This window comes from Maniola jurtina, chromosome 9 (assembly GCF_905333055.1).
Source record: "Maniola jurtina chromosome 9, ilManJurt1.1, whole genome shotgun sequence".
Classification (NCBI taxonomy): Eukaryota; Metazoa; Arthropoda; class Insecta; order Lepidoptera; family Nymphalidae; genus Maniola; species Maniola jurtina.
Genome location: NC_060037.1, coordinates 13,117,023 through 13,136,334, shown reverse-complemented (window position 1 = coordinate 13,136,334; position 19,312 = coordinate 13,117,023). Strand labels below are relative to the sequence as shown.

Sequence of the window (19,312 nt, the reverse complement as noted above, 5' to 3'; positions counted from 1 at the left end):
AAAAAGTTATACTGATGTGAAATTATGTATATCTACCTACTGCTCTGCTGTAAAAACGTCGATCTCCTAATCGGAAAGTCAGAGGTTCGATTCCGGGCACGCACCTCTAACCTTTCGGACCTATGTCATTTTGAGGACAAAATATCACTTGCTTTGACGGTGAAGGAGGATCATGAGGAAACTTGCATGCCTGGCTGCGTGTTCTCCAGCATATTCTCAAAGGTGTGTTTAAGTCTACCAATCCTTATTGGGCCAGCGTGGGTGGGCTATGTTCTAAGCCCTTTTCATTTTGATAAGAGCCTACCTACTTTGAATAAATGCTTTGAGGTTGAATTTAGCGTCGTTCAGCAGACTCGCATCCAATTCAAGAGTTGGCAGTCATTGACCTGGACGCAGGTTTCTTTAACTGCTGGCTGCACCACGGAAAATGTTGGCAAACCGTTACTCATTACTCTCTAAGAATATCGGGTGTAGTGTATTTTTATACTGGCCAAATATAATTTTGACGCGTGGGCCACTGAATCATTGCCAAACATTGAATTAAATGTATAGACTTGAGAAAAAAAGCAGTAATAGCCTAGTGGTAGAAGTCAGCCTCCTATCCGAGGATCAATCCCGGCCACGTACGTCTAACTTTGTGGAGTTATGTGCGTTTTAAGCAATTAATATCACATGCTTTAACGGTAAAGAAAAACATCGTGAGGAAACCTGCATGCCTGAAAGTTCTTCACAACGTTCTCAAAGGAGTGTGAAGCTTGCCAATCCGCACTTGGCCAGCATGGTGGACTATAGCCAAAGCCTTCTCCTTCTGATTCTGACTTTTTTTAAATAATAGACTAGCGCTTGTCTGATATCAGACTTGCTGGCAAGTGATTATGTAGCTTAAAATGGAGCGCGCTTGCGTAGAAGATGACTATTCACTCTGAAACATCTTATATTAAAAGCAGAGGAAAAAACTGAAGCCGATAGGACCTTCCATATCCTAAAGGTTCGCTTCAGAGGAGGACTTGTATTTTTTCTCAAATTCAAATATTTTTAACACTACAGTAGAGCTCTTTGTACTATGAACACTTTGTATCGTGGCAGACAAAGAATCAAGACGTTTACTAGATTTTGAGACGAGGTCAGTGTACCCCTTTAATGAGATATCGTCTAGAAAAGTAAAACTGTTAAGGCTTCATAGTTCATAGCCGCGCGTCATTATCGTAATCTTTTACCAGCTCGTACCTACTGTTTGGGTTCTAGGTAAAAACCACGTAAAAGTATTTGATAGACATTAGCTGTCCCACTCAAGCCAGGCCCAAGAGTGTCAAGTTTTATGTGGATTACACCAAAAGCCTTGCTCCGTCGTCTCTTCATTCAGCTTCTGTTACTCGACCTACGTTTTGCTACTATTATCGGCTGCGCTCGCCACCTGCCCCCCTTCGTTCCACTCGGCTTCGTAGACTCTCTTCATTCTGAACCTTCGTGAGCGTTTGGCTTTGCGTTTTACAAAAACATTCTAGGTAGGATATTGTACATCGAACTTAAGACAGAGATTTTGGCTTCGTAGAGCGTTGTCTCTGTCACTCATACCCATGTGACGTTTTGTCGGTTTCAACGACAGAGACAACGCTCTACGAAACCGCTATCTCCTTCCAAAGATCGATGCACAATATTTCTTGACGGGTACTGTAGATACGTGTAAGTAACAGAATGGTCAATAAGCTATTTCCATTCAACAAAATCGTTTATTTAGTCGATCATTTCATCCGAAAAAGCAAACAACGGTCTAACTAAAGTGTAGCGAATTGTTCCACGTCTTCCTATTTTTGATAACTCGTCGCGACAAGAGAATTCAAATAAAAAATGCACTGTTCACTTTCTGAATATCTCGCTCGGCCGGTTCCGGGTTCGATACCCGCTTTGGTCTAGATTACAAATGACTAAACATTTAGCCTGCCATAACCGCTCATCGGACTCCTATGGTTAACCGAGCTAAATTCTTTCTCATGACCTCTACCAATCATTATTACTTAAGGCGGTTGACTAAATAGTGTAAAAAGGTTTGTTGAAGACTACTTTGAAAGTTTCAGTACAAAGTTTATCGGTTTGGCCGATAGGGTAGACGCGTTCTGGAGTAGAGAACGCGTTCTACGAACGCGAAGGGCAGTGTAGGGCTCCAGCCCGCTAGACCGATGACTTGAAGAAAGTGGCTTGCTGGTACGCAGTCTCCACTCCAAAACATGTCTGCCCCAGTGGCCATTGGACAACATGACATGGCCTGCCTACTTAAGCTTGCTAATTCGTCGAACTGTGTCGGTTTACTTCCTACGGAGTACGGATTTCCTCGTCAAGAATTTTGTCTCCTAGAGAGACACCCAACGTAGCCCGCTGAGCGACTTTAAACTTATGGACAAGGCAAACTGTGAGTGTTCACGTCTCACCTCTATACCACATGAGTAGTCCTTTCTCTGTGTACATCATCACAGGTAGGGACGACTTTCGAATAGAATTTGGGGTATCCATGAATGAAGACTTTACGCAATTTTCCAAATGCTTCTTCTATTTACTATGGTAAATAATCATTTTCATGATCAACCCATTCCCGGCTCACTACTAAGCATGGCTCTCCTTTCAATAAGAGGAGGATTAGGCCGTTGTCTGCAACGCTAGCCCAGTGCGGATTGTCAGACTTCACCCACTTTTGAGAACATGGAGAACTCTCAGGGTTTCCTCACGATGTTTTCCTTAACCGTTAAAGCAAGAGATGTTTATTTGCTTTAACCGCACATAACTCTGGGAGGTGCCCGGGATCGAGCCCCCGACTTCCCGAAACGGCGGACGTCTTAACTACTAGGCTATCACCGTTTTTTTTACTATTGTATATAAATAATAAATAGCGAGCGAGTGTCCGTTTCCACCGCACGTGTGTTGGCAGTTCAAGGGCGGGCGGCGGTCGGTGAACTGCGTTTTTGCGCGCCTGCGCGGTACACGCTGCGCCCAAGCGCGCGCCCCTCTGAGGTGTTTATCTCTTGCTCGATAACTTTTGGAACATCATTTTTTTTAATTCTATTACAAGTTAGCCCTTGACTGCGATCTCACCTGGTGCTAAGTGATGATTCAATCTAAAGAAGTCAGAAGCGGGATGACTTGGAAAAGTTAGGGCAGTTTTTACTAAACCCATAAGCACTCCTCATCAGTCGTCTTCGTCGTTAACCATTAGACGTCCCTTACTGGACATAGGTTTTCTGTAATGAGTTCCATACGCAACGGTCTTGCTGAGCCCAACGGCTCCGTGGTACTCGTTTGATATCGTCTGTCCAACTTAGTGGGCATCTTCGTCGCTGCGATTTCCGGGGCGAGGCCTCCATACTAGCACCTAAGGACCCCCTACTACGCTACTAATAAGCTACTAATTCACTAGAATTTCAAACTCGAACGTTCTTAGCTCACCTGGTTTCGTAAAAAACTCGAGCGCAGTGGCATGCGATCACTAGTGCAATTGGGAATTTATCTTCATTGCATCATTCATCAACTCTGAGCGACAGTCGGTTGCTTGCAATACTTGTTTATTTTTTTGCTATATTACATTTAATGGCTCAACTAATGTGCCTTATTATCTTGGGGGTAAGAGCTATAATATATTACGACGATTTTGCAAATGTGCAATGTCGAGGATTAGGGTTGTCGCTGTATTTTTATGTTGACACTATGTACCTATATTAATTGATGTTAATACTAAAAAATCAATTCATTGTTCTAAGGCCTTCCTAAATATTTGACGTTTGTGGTAGCTAACAAAATTTGAAACCCTAAAATTCGGAATGCGTCAAACTCTCGACGATATTCAATTTTCAAAGGTTTTGAATTTTTTCACTTCACAATACTTGAACCTCTCCTCTGTCTACATTCGGCCAGCGTGGTAGATTATGGTCAAAATCTTCTTACTCCGTGAGTGGACTTCTTATTAGTGAGCTAGTAATGGGTTGATGATGACGATGAATGTTTGAAATAGTAGGTATAAAGAAAAAACTTGTTCTTAATTTCTGTATTTTTAGTTATTCATATTTTTATAAAAAAAATAAAAATATTTTTATCATATATTTTTGCATTTATCTATAATAATAAATAATATAATATGTTCTCTTAGATCTTCTAAGACGGGATTGTCAGAAGTTCTACCTGAGTGAGGTCGGGACGGGTCTATGATTGGAAACACATATATTATTTATTATATTGTATAGAAGTTGGCAACCCTAGGGTACACGCTTGTTCATTCGAAGCCTCAATTTGTCATTTGCGCTTCCTTGCATTCCTGAAGGATATTAGTTGGTGTTATTTGTTAACACGAGTTTTGCTCTCGCGGTTTTAGCTCTGTTTGCTTTAAAACCGCTTTTTTGCGATTTGATTAATCATCGACATGTTATATACGTATACGTTGTTTGTAAGACCGGAATAATGTGATTTGTTAAAGGGTTATTACAATGGAAATTGTAAATTTATCAACCACGTAATTTAGAGGTTTTTTTAGGGATAGATTTTATAATTAGTTAGGGTTGGGATAATAAATGATACATACATAATTTATAGCATCAACGTTTTCAGAACCAGTTTGATAATGCAAAAAAAAGCGATTTATTAAGATGCTGATAAGATTTAGTTGAGACATTTACGTTTTCTAGTAATTTTATTTCTTCTTGCTGATATAATGCACATATTTATATAGCACTGTCCCCTCCAACTAAACGTAAGCTTGTGCTAGGAGTAGGTACGACATTAGTGCAACGGGTGGGGTTTGAACCGCCGACCTTTCGGAATTCAGTCTGCTTCTCAACCGTTGAGCTATTGAGGCTATTTTTGTGGATGTTATCTCCAAATTAACAGAGCTATGTTAATGATCCTATCATGTTTGGTGGTATCTGCACGGCTACGCGCGCGTGGGAAGCTGACTCAACTCGGACAGTCACCCACGACCGGCAAGGACGACCGCCGAGCAAGTGGACTGGAAAATGACTAAATGAATTATCACTATCATCGTTTTATATACTTAGTGATAATTTTTTGCGCAGATGACATTTTTTGCGTTTGATCGCGATCTCACATGATGGAGCAGTCTATATTATTTGGATGTACCTATCTATCATTCTAGTGTGTATAATCTAGGAGGTATTACAGGTCCTTTGAGCTGAGCATGTATGGAGACTGGTGAAACGCCGAGCGAAGAAATTGATTTAATTAAAAGAAAACGGAGAAGTCTGTGTAGCACGCACTGCCGTCGCCTCTATGCCGAAGAGTTGCTATCAAAAAACCCCGCTGCGCCTCGCCTCCACTCCACTCTGCAGGTGTGCCTCGTACCTAACACCTTTTTTTTTTTTTTTTTTTTTTTTTGACGGGGGGGAAATCTTCACAAGATACCCTACCTCTTTGAGGAGAGATCGGGTTATGTGGGATTTGTACCCACTAAAACCCCCTCGATGGCCATCCTCAGCGCATATTAAGAGGCTCCGGGAACTCTTACGAACGTGCGCCGGTGCCTCCCCTGCGCGACGCCCAGTGGGCTCATCCTGAAAGATGCACTCCCCTGGCCTCGTGCACTTTGCATGTAGCCACGACAGCTTGCGCCACAGCAAGCGGTCGTCCTTCCAGGGTCGCCAGCCAGAGCTCCGCTCCAGCTACTACAGCGGCCCGGTCCCAGCGCCTGGGACTACTGAATGGAACGATCAGAGCGTTGATCAGCGCCGCCCTGATGTCTCCGCCTCCGAGAAGGATCGGCTCGCTCGCGGTCCCGCTCAGCGGCCTCCTTCTTGCACATTACTACTTCACAGAAGGAGACCACTGCCCTCCATGCTTCACTGTCCTCCAGCATTGCCGCTATGACAGCAGGTGGTGACAGGTCTCTCCCAACGTAGCTGACCAGGATGTGCCGCTCAGGTTCCCAGGCAGGGCACTCTTCGAGCGTGTGCTGAGCGGAGTCCCGGACCTCCCCACAGTGATGACACCGCGGTGTCACCTCGCGACCGATCCGACACAGGTACTCGCCGAAACAACCATGTCCGGTAAGTACCTGTGTCAGCCTGAAAGTTAAGCTGCCATGTTTTCTCCCCAGCCAGGCTTCGAAGTTTGGTAAAATAGCCCCGACAACGCGTTGACGTGCGTTCCTATCCTCTTCCAAGCGTATACGCCAATTTACTAAGGCTTGCCGGTGCGCTTGCCGTCGCAGGGTACCAGTGTCCGGCCCGTCTGCAGTCCTCTGTAAGACTACGCGGGTCTGGGTGTACACCCTCGCATCCATGTCCGCCAGTATATCCAGCGGTGGAAAGCGAGCCAGTACAGTAGCCGCCTCAAAGGATATGGTGCGGTATCCACGCGCAACCCTTATAGCCATCTTTCGCTGTACGCTATTAAGTTTCGCTCTGAGACGCTTTACACCAGAAAGCCTATGCGACCATACAGGCGCCCCATAGAGAGCTATCGATCGGACGACCTCAGCGTAAAGTCGGCGAACTCCTTCTTGTGGTCCCCCGAGATTAGGCAGCAGACCATGCATTGCTCCAGCTACTTTCTGAATTTTAGGGACTAAGCGCTCGAAATGTTCCTCAAATCCCCATCGGCCGTCCAAGGTAAGACCCAGATATTTGAGGTATTGCCCTACCTGGACATCTACGTCACCCACTCGAATCGATGAGCTGGGTGGTTCCAGTCGCCTAGGAAGCCCATGGAACCATAGTGCCTCTGTTTTATGAGGCGCTATCTTTAGTCCAAGCTCATGGATTTTGGCCACTACGCAGGCCACGCCTACCTCTGCGAGCCTTGATGTCTCCTCGAATGTGTTGCCTTCAGCTAACACCATAGTGTCATCGGCGTAGCAGACTAGGGTGATACCAGAGGGGACAGTGACACGAAGAACTGCGTCGTAGGCCAGGTTCCACAGAAGTGGTCCTAATACGGAACCCTGTGGAACACCACAGTTTACTTCTCTCCTGTGCATGCGGCCATTCCGCCCTGTGTAAGTGATTGATCTGTCGCATAGGTACGCCCCAACTATGTTGCGCAGGTATACGGGAATGTTATGGTGAGTTAGAGCATTCCTTATAGTATCCCAAGGAAGTGAGTTGAAGGCATTGACAATATCTAAGCTCACCGCTAATGCCACCCCACCCCTGCTAAGGGCCCGTTCCGAAGAGGCGCGTACGTAAAGGATCGCATCGACTGTTGATCGGCCCTGCCGGAAACCAAACTGACTTTCGGACAAGTCGGGGCCCACATTTGATAGATGATCGCTGAGACGGGCAGCTATAATCCGCTCGAACAGCTTACCTACTTCGTCCAAGAGACATATGGGTCGGTAAGCTGATGGGGACTCCATGGGTCTACCTTCCTTTTTAAGAAGAACTAGCCGCGCTTCCTTCCACCCGGATGGGAATATGCCTGATTGAAGACAACTGTTGAATAGGTGTCTCAACCTGTATTCTAAAACCTCCAGAGCTAACACCCAGGCGCGGCCTGGTATGCCATCTGGCCCAGGTGCGGTATTACAAGTTGCGAGACGCCTAACCGCTCGCTTTAGTTCTTCTTCCGAGACATCTAGTTCATCTGACCAGGCTTCTTGCGGTGCCGCGATGGTGGAGGGGCTGTTTTGGGATCTAGGAAAAAGAACATCGACTATTCGCTCTACCAAATTTGGCTCAAGAGTTTCGGTCAGTGGAGGGATCCATGGTCTGAGTTTGCCCAATACCATTTTGTATGGGCGTCCCCATGGGTCCCTATCCAGCCCTTCGAGCAGCTCTCTCCAGCTCCGCGCTTTAGCGTTTGCAATTGCGATCTGGAGCAGTTTTGTAGCTTCTCGGTAAGTGGAGTAGGCAGTTGCGATTGCTTCAGCTGTAGATCTCCGTCTTCTTCTGGCCCTAGTGTATTGGCGTCTGGACCTTAGACATGTTCTGCGCAGATGTGCAATGTCTTCGGACCACCAATAAACCGCCCGATTTTTGGCCTGCCGACATCTTGGCATCGATGTATTGCATATCCGTGTCATAGTTTCCCGAAACCAGGCCGCCTCCTCTTCCGGATCGGATAAGACACCATTAATTTGTTCTGGCCAGGCTGCGACGCAGGCAGCTGCAACTAATAAATCGCGGTCTAGCTTTTTAAGGGCCCAACGTTGCGATTGGCTGCTATTTTGTTGCTCGATGATGCCAGAAGTTCCCGCTGAGACTACAAAAACTATGTGTCGGTGATCTGACAGTGTGACCACTTCTTCTGCAACCCGCCATCCTGACACCATACGTGATGCAGGAGGGGTCGCCCATGTAAGATCCACGATCGACTCCCCCTGCCACCGCACACAAGTGCTTGTCGAGCCCTGATTTAAAAGACGAAGGTCAAGTTCCGCCGCCCACTCTTGGATGATATCACCCCTTCGATCATCACGCTTGTCCCCCCAGACCCTTGAGTGCGCGTTGAAGTCACCCAGTACTATCAAAGGGCGGGGCAAGCATCTGCGGATACAGGCAGCCAACTCGTCTAGGTATGCTTCATAGACGGTAATACCGGAGTTGGGAGAAATGTAGCAGCCCAGCACTGCCAGGGGACCCCATTCTACAGCGACGTAACCTGATCCTCTCTCCAGAATGGAACAAGGCGGATCGCTTTGCCTTCCCGCCCAGTATATCGCGACGGTGTCCCCAACGCTACCAAACCAGCGAGGATGGTTGGGGACTTTGTAGGGCTCAGCCACCACAGCTAAGGCAACAGACCACTCAGCCAGACTTTGCAACAACAAATCCTGTGCAGCCCGGCAGTGGTTCAAGTTGCCCTGAAGGACCCTTAGCTGCGCGTATTTTGCGCTTTTTTAACCTTCTCTGCTGGCTCATTGGCCAGCTGATCAATTTCACTTGGTCTATGAGACACGAAAGGTTCTTTGAGTCCCCCTTTACTTCTCGCCTTCTTAGGGGGGTTACATTTATCGCCCCCTAATCTATGGTCTGCTGGCCGACCAAGATCCGCACATACTGGGCATTTTGGCACTTTCGTTTTACATTCGCGGGCCTTGTGTCCAGGTTCCCCGCAACTATAGCAACACAGGCTTCTGTCCACGGTGTTTGAGCATTGCTTCCGGACATGCCCAAATTCTAGGCAGCGAAAGCATTGTAACTGCCTAGGTGCCAAGACTCGCACTCTTGCACTGACCCATCCTATCCGCAGATGCTTTTCTGTAGCAAGTTTGCGAACAACCGTCAGTGGGCATCGGACCCAGACTGTACCCAACCTGGAGGCGCTATACTGAATCTCACCAACCTTCACTTGCTCTTCAGGGCATTCTCCAGCCTCAGCTATAGCCACTGCAACGTCCTGTTTTGCGATGGATTCATCCAGGTCCATTACCCTTATCTCTCCCGTTTTGACTGGCCGTGCAATTCTAACACCCATGTCGGCGAGAGCCGTCCGAAGTTGTTCTGCTAGAGCGTCAGCCTTTTTGGCACTGTCGGGTCCGGGAATTTCAAGAACAAGACCCCCTGTAATAGCCTTTTTTTGACGTACCTGCAATATTCCGCACTCCGCTAAGCTTACCCGCTGCTTGGCAGTTGCCATAGCGGTAGCGTAGTTGACTGTAGCACCTTCAGTCAAAGTGATAGTGACCGCCGCGGTTTTAGGGACAGGAGGTGTCTTTGCTGTCTTCTTCGCCTGACCTGAGGCAGTAGCTGAACCTGTTGTGGCACCTGTGTCTTTCTTCGAAGCGGACGTTCTTGTTTTTCGCCCCACAACTTTAGCCCAAGTGGCAGTAGCTAGTTGCTCTGGCTCCAAACATCCTGGTGCGTCCAAAGTTGCCTCCGACCGAGTGTCGCTAACCAGTTGTGGTCTTTGAGTATCTTCCTTTTGCTTTTTCTTCGATCTCTTGCTTGTCTTACCTTTTGATTGTACCATCCCCGTTGTCTTTTCTGGCTTTTGTCCCAAAGATGATCTAGCGTCATGTTGAGGCATAATTTCTGCTCTGAACTCTGCCAGTTTTTCATCCATTAGAGCAGAAATACGTTGCACTAGTGGATCTTTGTCCTTCCTTGATTTCCCAGTTTGTTGGGCCCATCCTTCTGCCCCCGTGTCCCTTTGGCGGAGACAATTTACCTCCACTGTCAAACTTGTCAATTCAGCTTTAAGGCTGGCAAGTTCTGAGCGGAGCTCTCCATTTTCTTTCCTTAGCTTCTCCACGTCTAAGTTGGAACTTCTTTGTGCCAGCTCTGATGCCGCCGCCATTGCAGAACGAGCAGCCAGACGAATGTTTTGTGCATGAGCACCCCTCAAGTTGCGAGAACTATCTGCAACTTTTTCAATAGTTGAGATGGACTCAAAGATACGAGTCATTATGTCAACAGACGTGCAGTCTTTCAGCTCGTTCTGAATGTTCTCGACTGTAGGCAGATCTTTTTTTGTCTTCATACTTGGCGTAGCCTCATATGGGTCATGTGCATGATCATCCTCCACCGCAGTTTTCTTTGCCTTTCCCGGCTTACACAAGTAAGGCTGTCGCCTTTTTCGCGTTCCTGAAGCAGTTGATGCGGTCGACGCGAGTGAGCAGTCAGAAACGTCCGCTTCGCTCTCTTTTTCCGAGGGACGCGCAAAAACGCACGGTCGTTCAGTTTCCTTCCCTAAGGGACGCGCAAAAAAGCACGTCTCTGTCTTTCCGCGCAGGCTTTCTGAACTTCTCGTATTATTTTCATTGGCTCCTAGTGAGTCCTTTCTTTCACGTCCTTCAGTTGGTTGCACCATTTTCCATGTGTTTATGTCAGTCTGTTGGTCTTCTGTACATGATGTTTCTTTTACTAGTATAGTGCTCATATCAGTGTCCTGGCTAGTGTTCTGGGTTGGTGGTGACCTCTGAACGGCTCCCCCCCGGGTGAAAGGATTTATCTTGTCGTTCTCTATAGAACAATTCCCTTCGGCTGCAGTATTCACGCCACGATATGGTGAGGCTACTGCTGCTGTTTTAGGTGTATGTGTAGGTTTGTATGTGTGCGTTTGAGTATATTTGACGTTAGGCGAACCGTTGCCCCCCCCAGAATACGAGGGGCGGCCTGAAGCCCTGATTATGGTCGGCTGCGACGGCATATCCAAAGCTCCAGGGAGGGATTCTCCAGCACTGCCTGCAGCGCTGGTACCCTCCTGGGGTAGTTTCTTTTTTTGATCCGCTTTATTCATGTTTTGCACTTTTCCTTTTAATCCCTCCTTCCCTCCAATAGTGCTCAGTCGAGGGTTTCTAAAAACCGCCTGATTTTCGGCGTTTTGATCTACTCTCCAGTCATTTTTGGGACTATTTAGGTCCCAAGGCTCGCTGCAGCCTCATTCAGCCGGTTTCCCAGCTGAGTATGTGGTTATCCCGCCACTGCTCGGTCGCCAGAGCCTCGTCTGTTGTCCAGCAGGGAGCACCACGGCAACCAGTTGGTTGTCGCCGCCGTTAGGCGCGTGCAGGTGAGGTTGACGTTTGGATCGGTTAAGATGTTGGTTACCGTTCATCCCTTGCCCCCCTCGTACCTATTGTTATGTCCTACCTAACACCTATTGTTATGTCATCTAGGTAGAGGCAGCTGACTAGAGTAATATAGGACATTATAACCAATACACAAATAACTTAGAAGTACTGATTTACTTGTCCTGGAAGGTGATATGTGCGTTTTAAGTAATCTTCTGGCTAAAGTTATTTATACGTTATACAATAACCTACATGTTTTCTATTATTTCAAAAGTTTTATTTACCCTTTCCTCCTACTTTGGAGGCCTCTAATTTTTCTGAATTTTGTTCGTTTTAGGTAATTAAAATATCACTTACTTTTACTCTTGTATTTTTATTTTTATTTTAATTTTTATTTTACTCTTGTATTCTATTCTATTTTATTTTATATTTAAGAAATGGGTGTAAAAAAAAAAATTGCCTGAAAATAAACTATTATTATTATTACTTATATTATTATTATATTTAACGGTGAAGGAATCGTGAGGAAACCTGCATGCCTGAGAGTTCTTCATAATGTACTTAAACGTGTGTGTGCTAGCGTGGTAGAGAGCCCCTTCGCATTCTGAGAGGAGACCCGTGCTCTGTAGTGAGCCGGTGGGTTAATTATGATAATGATGACTAGTTCAGGTACACGTATTAAAATTCGACACCGATCTCTGTCCCAAATCGTCGTCAGATGCTGTCAAAACATACCTTTAACTTATCATTGGACCACAGCTAAGAGCATTTTTACATTATCCGACTTGATTTCGAATAATCTAAATTATAAAAAGAAGTCTTGTTCCACTGACTGACTTAGCAACGCCTAACCCGAACCTTTGGACCTGGAAAACTGAAATTGTCCTATAATAATGAAGAAAAGGAATAATCCTGGATAAAGAATAATTTCCATGGGATAGAGAGTAAAGAGGATTTATAGTTACGATCGCTAAATAGCTACTGTTTAAAAATCTATGTCGCAGGAAACAACTAGTAAAATTTTAAAGTACCTATCCAATATCGAACCAATACCTCCTATCTGGTTGAATAGTGTAAAATGCCCTAACGCTACTCACTTAACGAAACCGCTATACATCATAAATAATTATATTCAAATCTGTTATTAATTAATATTGATGAGTCAAGAACCTTTACTAATTAGGCTTATGTTTTTCTAATTAAAGTTTTTTATCACTTAGTCTTAATTTATGTAATTAATATACTTAATATAAAGATCACCAGCGGAAAAAGGTTGATAAAGTTAAACTACTCCGTTATATATTTTTTTTTTTTGGTTCATATCATTATAAGTAATTATGTTAATTTAGTTAGTTTTTGTATGGTAACCATAGTCATATTTTTTAATACTGGATGGTGCGAAATAATTAATTCAGCAACTCTTTATCAAACGTCAAAACGCATACTTAGTATGGGACTTATATTAAGGGCGGTTACGCACTCATCTACTCGTCCATCCATTCACGGACTCGGATCGAAGGAGTGCGTAACCGCTCTTAGGACTTTTACACGATGAGACATCAGGTAGCGCATGAGCGGAAGCATGTGGAAGGACCATGTCTACCAGTGGACGTCTATCAGTTGATAATGTTGATGAATGACGTACGATATGATGCCATAAACATTTGACTTGCAACGAGTTTGATGGGAATCTGTTACTAAGCTTCTCTTGTTGTTCACAATAAATATCATTTTGCATATCGCATCAAAAACTATATCTCTTATCTATATTATGCTATATCTATGGTTTGTCATCAGTTGTGTATTTATAGACACAGTTCATATTTTGCGAGGCCTTAAAGGGTTTAAGTTAATGTATTCAAAGGCAATGACGCATCAGCTGTTAGTATGTTCATACTCAGTCTGCACGTTTAAGGAAAATCGTATATGTGTTTTTCGAGTTGTTTCTTTAAGCTATACCTAGCATCTAAGTATAAATAGCAAATGAATCATTTATTAGACTCATTATACTACCCTTAAGTCATAATCCATATACCTACTTACTAAAAATATTAATCTTTGTAGGAGGCACATTAAAAAAAATTTACTTTAAAAAAGTTTTATTTAATTTTAACTTATTTATATACATAATATGAATGAAATTACAGTATAATATATTGCATAGACTAGCCAAAGGAATGTCCGTTTCGCTTTCGCACGAAACCAGATAATTACACAGAAAATGGTAATGTCGGATGCCATTCGGATCCTGTTCCAGAAGCGAGGCTATTAACTATTTCCCTAGCGAAGACGTTGAGCTGGTCAGACAGGTCTACGAGGCTACTCGCTCCTTGGACTCGGTCAAGGACGCCTCTGTGAGGTAATCCCGACGTCCCAGATTCATTACTTTGTCTCGAAGTATGCATTATTGGCAGGTTTATCTAACTTACTAGCTGAATTCGCATAAATCCATACATGTTTGAAATGCAAAAATGTGATTGTCTGTTAGCTTTTCACGGCCCAACCGCTTAATCTTTCTGGAAGAGCATATTTATTTCTATTTTATGATATGACACAAGAATCATTTATTAAAAAAAATTTAATTTTAGACATAGTTTAATTCAGAACTTGAAATAACTTTACATTGCAGACATAAATTTAGTAGTTTTTTCTCAAAAATACTTTTCCCAAAAAACCGTTCATACCTTTTTTCGCGTGCTTGATTTCGGTGAAAATCATCGTGCCGCTCACCCAAAACATTCGACTCTGCGGGAATGGTGGAGGGAAGGGCCAGCCGGCGCATCTTTGTACCAGGGATCTCTTTCTCATACAATGTTAGGTAAAAGAGCTATCGGATTACCCACGAGGCGCCGGTAATTTTGGTCGAGCGTACAGCGTGCCCTTAATATTACCGTGCCTTAAGCAATCATCTTGCTGTTAAGTAATGATATGCGTCCCAAAAATATTGACGCAGGGATGTTTCGTAGCGATCTGGAATGGGTCTCGTTTTACGAGCAGGCTGCGTGTGCTGCGAACCTTTGGTACGTTTCAATAATTCATATGGCCAGGGGTCGTCAGCCTATCGTTTTACGAGTTGCGCCGCTTGTATGGCTGCTTTTGTACTTAACCTTCAAAAGAAGAGTGAATAGGCACCTTCTGGGCAGGCGCGCCACCTTAGGCTGTATCATCTCCTGCTTGGTTTGATTGCAGGCGCATGTCCATTTAGTTATTAAAAAAAAATTCAATGCACGACAGGTTGAGATGGCAACTGGGGTGGAGACGCCCCGTACACCCGCACAGCCCTCGCGCTTACCCACGGGGTGGGGGCGCGGCGGCCTCATACCCCGATTGCCATACCTGTCGCGTACTATAGGTATTTGAAGCTAGAAGGAATGCCAATATTTTGGTTGAATATTCGTCTTCGTCGTAGAACGTCTAAGGAAGACTTTAGGTAGAAAGTCAAACCTAGTTTCTAGAACTGTCAATAGCGTGTAACTTTCGGTGGCAGTCATTCTATAATGGCAAATTAATTTTCGGAATATGCGGCTTGCCCACTTACCACAAAGTGGCGTCTGGGTACACGGTCTACGCTATTGACCTTTGCTCCCCGTCAGATGACTCAATGGACTCGAAGCAGCAATACAACTGAACAGATTCTAAGAACGATGGTCGTCGCCCACTCGTTCTGTAACCGCCATCCGTTTGCTATAATCAGGAAATACCCAATAGTATTGCATAATCGAATATCCGTACACAATTTTTATGCATGTGCATACTAATAGCCTAGTGGTTAAAACGTCGTCAGTCAGTCACCTTTTCCTTTTAAATATTTAGATATGATCAATGTGTTAAATCGATTATAACTTCTTCATAAAGTCGATGGTAATAAGAAATCGAATCGGAAACACACTTTAGACATTATTAACTGGAGCTGTCAAAAGTAAAATAAATGGTTGGATAGAATCGATAGAATATAATAAACCCTAAGAGCGATTACGCACTAATCCGATCTCTGATCCAAATCCAAGAAGCTATTTAGTGGACAATCTTTGACATATTATGTATGAACGTCATACGTCCGATTTGAATCCGAGGCACATCCGAGATATTGTCACGAATGACGGATAGATATTCTTTTGACGGACTCGGATCGGATGAGTCGCTCTTAGTCAGCACCTAACAATCTAATCGTCAGTGTTCTATTAGGTCAGTTGTATTAGGCTGTTTAGCGGATCTCTTACATAATTCCGACGATTAACATTATTACAAGTTCACGGCCGGCATAGGAATTCCTTTACCACCAAAGAGTTTCATCTGAATAATAGAGGGGCAATCACTAGTCACCAGGTTGAACTATAGGTAGTAGGTACCTACAGGCTATAACGATTGGCAAACGAATCGCCAATGCTCTATAAGGTCAGACGTAATAGGCTGTTTAGCGGATCTCTTACATAATTCCGTCGGTTAACATTGTTGAAGTTCATGGCCGGCATTCCTTTGACAGCAAAGAGATTCATCTAAATGTTAGAGCGGCTATTACATGTTGCCAGGTCGGTTTAGGTACCTTCAAATACGAGCAATCTAATCGTCGGTGCTGTATAAGGTCAGTCGTAATAGGCTGTTTAGTGTATCTCTTACATAATTTCGACGCTTAACATTGTTGCGAAGTTCACAGCCGGCATTCTTGTGATACCAAATAGATATAGGTATCTAAATGTAAGCGGCTATTATTTAGTCACCAAGTCAGATTAAATACGTCGTACAATGAAGGCGATGCTCTATAAGGTCAGTCGGAATAGGTTGTTAGGCGGATCTCTTACATAATTCAGATGGTTAAGATTGTTGCCAAGTTCACGGCCGGCATTCTTTTTACACCAAACAGATTTTATCTAGTACAAGCGGCTATTTGAAATAAATAAATAAATATTATTTTATTCGGGACCATAGTGCAAACACAGTACACAGTACAAAACACAAAAACAAACAGAAAAAGTAAACACACCAATATTTAGTTGTAAACCTTTTCGCACCAAACTGTTATTGCTGTGTCGCACCACTAAGATGTTGGACTCTATAATGGCTAGCATAGACATAAAAGTAGCCAACTAGCCAATTTTATCGACTTACAGCTTTTGCCGCTTTGACCTGTCTATCACCAAATAATACAACGTTGAATATCATCGTTCCGACACCAATTGCTGTTTCATGGACGAAATTGTCATGTTTACGACCGCGGAAGTCTTGACCTTAAGATCTTAGTGGTTTGCAACTATGTAAGTAACTAGCTAGGAAAAGGCTATATTTACGACTTGTAACAGTGTTACGCCTGAGCGTAGCACACATTTATTGGCACTAGATTTTAAAATAATGGGTACCTACTTCTTCAGATCAGATCAACATTAGATAAGGCTAGATTTAAGTTAAAAAAAAAAAAGAATATTAGCCATGTTAAATGACTAATATTCCCCTTTCTTCTCCAACTAAGCGTCAGGCTTGTGCTAGGAGTAGGTACGACGATAGTGCAACGGGCGGAGTTTGAACCGTCGACCTTTCGGTTTTCAGTCCACTCCTTTACCGGTTGAGCTATTGAGGCTCAAATTGGTTTGAGGTTTGATTATGACATTTTCGATATGTATAAAACACCGGTCAAGTGCGTGTCGGATACGCACTCGAAGGGTTCCGTACCATTCATTGTACAAAAAATAACACGTTTTAATAAAAAAATCTTCAAATTCACGGTTTTAGAATTGTACCCATAATTTGTGCTATAAGACATATCTATGTGCCTGCCAAGCGGGTAGTACCATATAGGTTTCTTGTTAGACACGACAAACAGACAAAAAAAAAATTGATCCTATAATGGCACACTAATCGATTTATCCAGATAACGTTTTTCCTCCGTTCAATTTATAACATTATTATCATTACGCTATTATCCTTCATGATTAGTTTTCTGCAGAATTTTGCTCAGTTGCGGTGACGCATACTACAACAATTCATTTTTATAGTATGTATTTTAGCTACCTAATGTTAGTCATTGTGCCAAAGTCTGAATGGATGTCTGTATTGATACCGAGAAGACGTAGAATTAAAATAAAAAAGCCGGCGCCATGCTCTGTTTCCTCAATGAGGCATTCCCATTAAGGCATGGTGCGGTGGCTGAGTATGTCATTGATATTTTTATATCAGACGATTGTTATATCTCTACCATGTATACCTTAATATGTAGGTATTTATTTAGCATACGGGGTCCTACGCCCAGATGTGTATTCGCCGACTTCGTTTAATTTTGTTGTTTCTTTTTATGAAACTTGTTCCTACTATCCATAGATTTGTGCATTAAGAGAAGTTGTTCTACCGCGCTCCTCAACGTTCTCTATACGAATTTTCATGTGAACTATATCTAAATTTGTTTATATATAAACGAGTTTCACAGTTGTTCATCACCATGATCACGTTAATCAACCCATTAACGGCTCACTACTAAGGACGGGTCTCCTATCAGAATGAGAAGGGTTAGGCATAGTCTACCACGCCTGGCCAAGTGCAGACGATGGGTTGAGATGATGATGAAGAAGGTACCCGGACTTACCACTGACACATCAACTACCAGCCCCAAACCCTTGGACTAGAAAGACGAATAAAGCCGGACATTTCTTTTAATAAAAAATAGGATTCGACTTGTTAACAGTGACGCTTGAGAAGTGTTTTGTAACATTCCTGGGTATTTTATAAATTTTATGTACCCTGTAGCTTATTTTTTTTTTCAATAAAAAAACTTTGTCTACTATTTGACTATCTTGTTATTATTATTTTTTTATCGAAATTCCCACGGGAGCGAAGCCGTGGTTCGTCGCTAGTGTTTAAATAGACCACAAAATTGGTATCAATAAAATATACAAATTATGAGATTTAGCATAGAAACCGTTATGGGTTTACCGGTGACTGCACAAAATTTATGATTAGTATCGATATTAAATTCCTTTAAAGTTATATTATTAGACTGTGACCGATAGTTATGAATAATTTTATAATAATCTCTTTTGTGTTTAACAATTTGATTTTACATAACATTAAATTTAATTTAATTTCATGGTGGTACAATTTGTTAGATTAAATTATAATAGCCAAGCAATTTCAAATTACTAGTCAGGAGCATAAATCTATACGCATAAGCTCTACTCACCTGGGTTTAGTATGCATTTATATGTATTAGTTTCTCTAGAAGTTCCTACAATCCCCGCGAAGGAAGTCGAGGAAATAAGGTAATTTCAAACAAGAAAAAACTATTAGAGTTGCTTATGATAAAAACTCGCGACCATCGGTAAGGTTTTAATAACTAGGTTTTGGTTTGGGGGGAAGCTTCGGCCGTAGCTAGTTACCACCCTACCGGCAAAGCCGTGCCGCCAAGCGATTTAGCGTCCCGGCACGATGCCGTGTAGAAAGCAAAGGCAAAGGGGTATGGGTATAATACTTGCCATACCTCTTCCAGGTTAGCCCGATTGCATCTTGGCTGCATCATCACTTACCACCAGGTGAGATCGCAGTCAAGGGCTAACTTGTATCTGATTAAAAAAAAGAAATGACTTATGGAAGTTGTTATCCTCAATCCATAGACGTCTGCTGGACGTAGGGCTCTTATAAAAAGTTGTACACGTCACGAGCTTGCAATACCTACAGCCGCGCCGTCTTCAAACTATGTGCTTCTAATATGAATTCTTCGCAATCGTTGAACTACATATGGTCTCTTTTATGGATCTCCTTATTTCTGATTTGATCACGTAGGTCGCAGACCATCTTCGGACATTAGTCCTTCGAACTATGTGACTTACCCATTTCAGCTTTGCAACTCTTTGAACTTTTGGCAGGGCTGAATAATTGCAAGTAGAC

General features: G+C 43.4%; 1 protein-coding gene across 1 annotated transcript in view; it reads left to right on the top strand.

The window, feature by feature from the left end:
* The window catches only part of LOC123868159 (mitochondrial cardiolipin hydrolase-like), a 166,227-nt gene that overhangs the window by 107,404 nt on the left and 39,511 nt on the right, over positions 1 to 19,312 (top strand). The window lies entirely within an intron of this gene.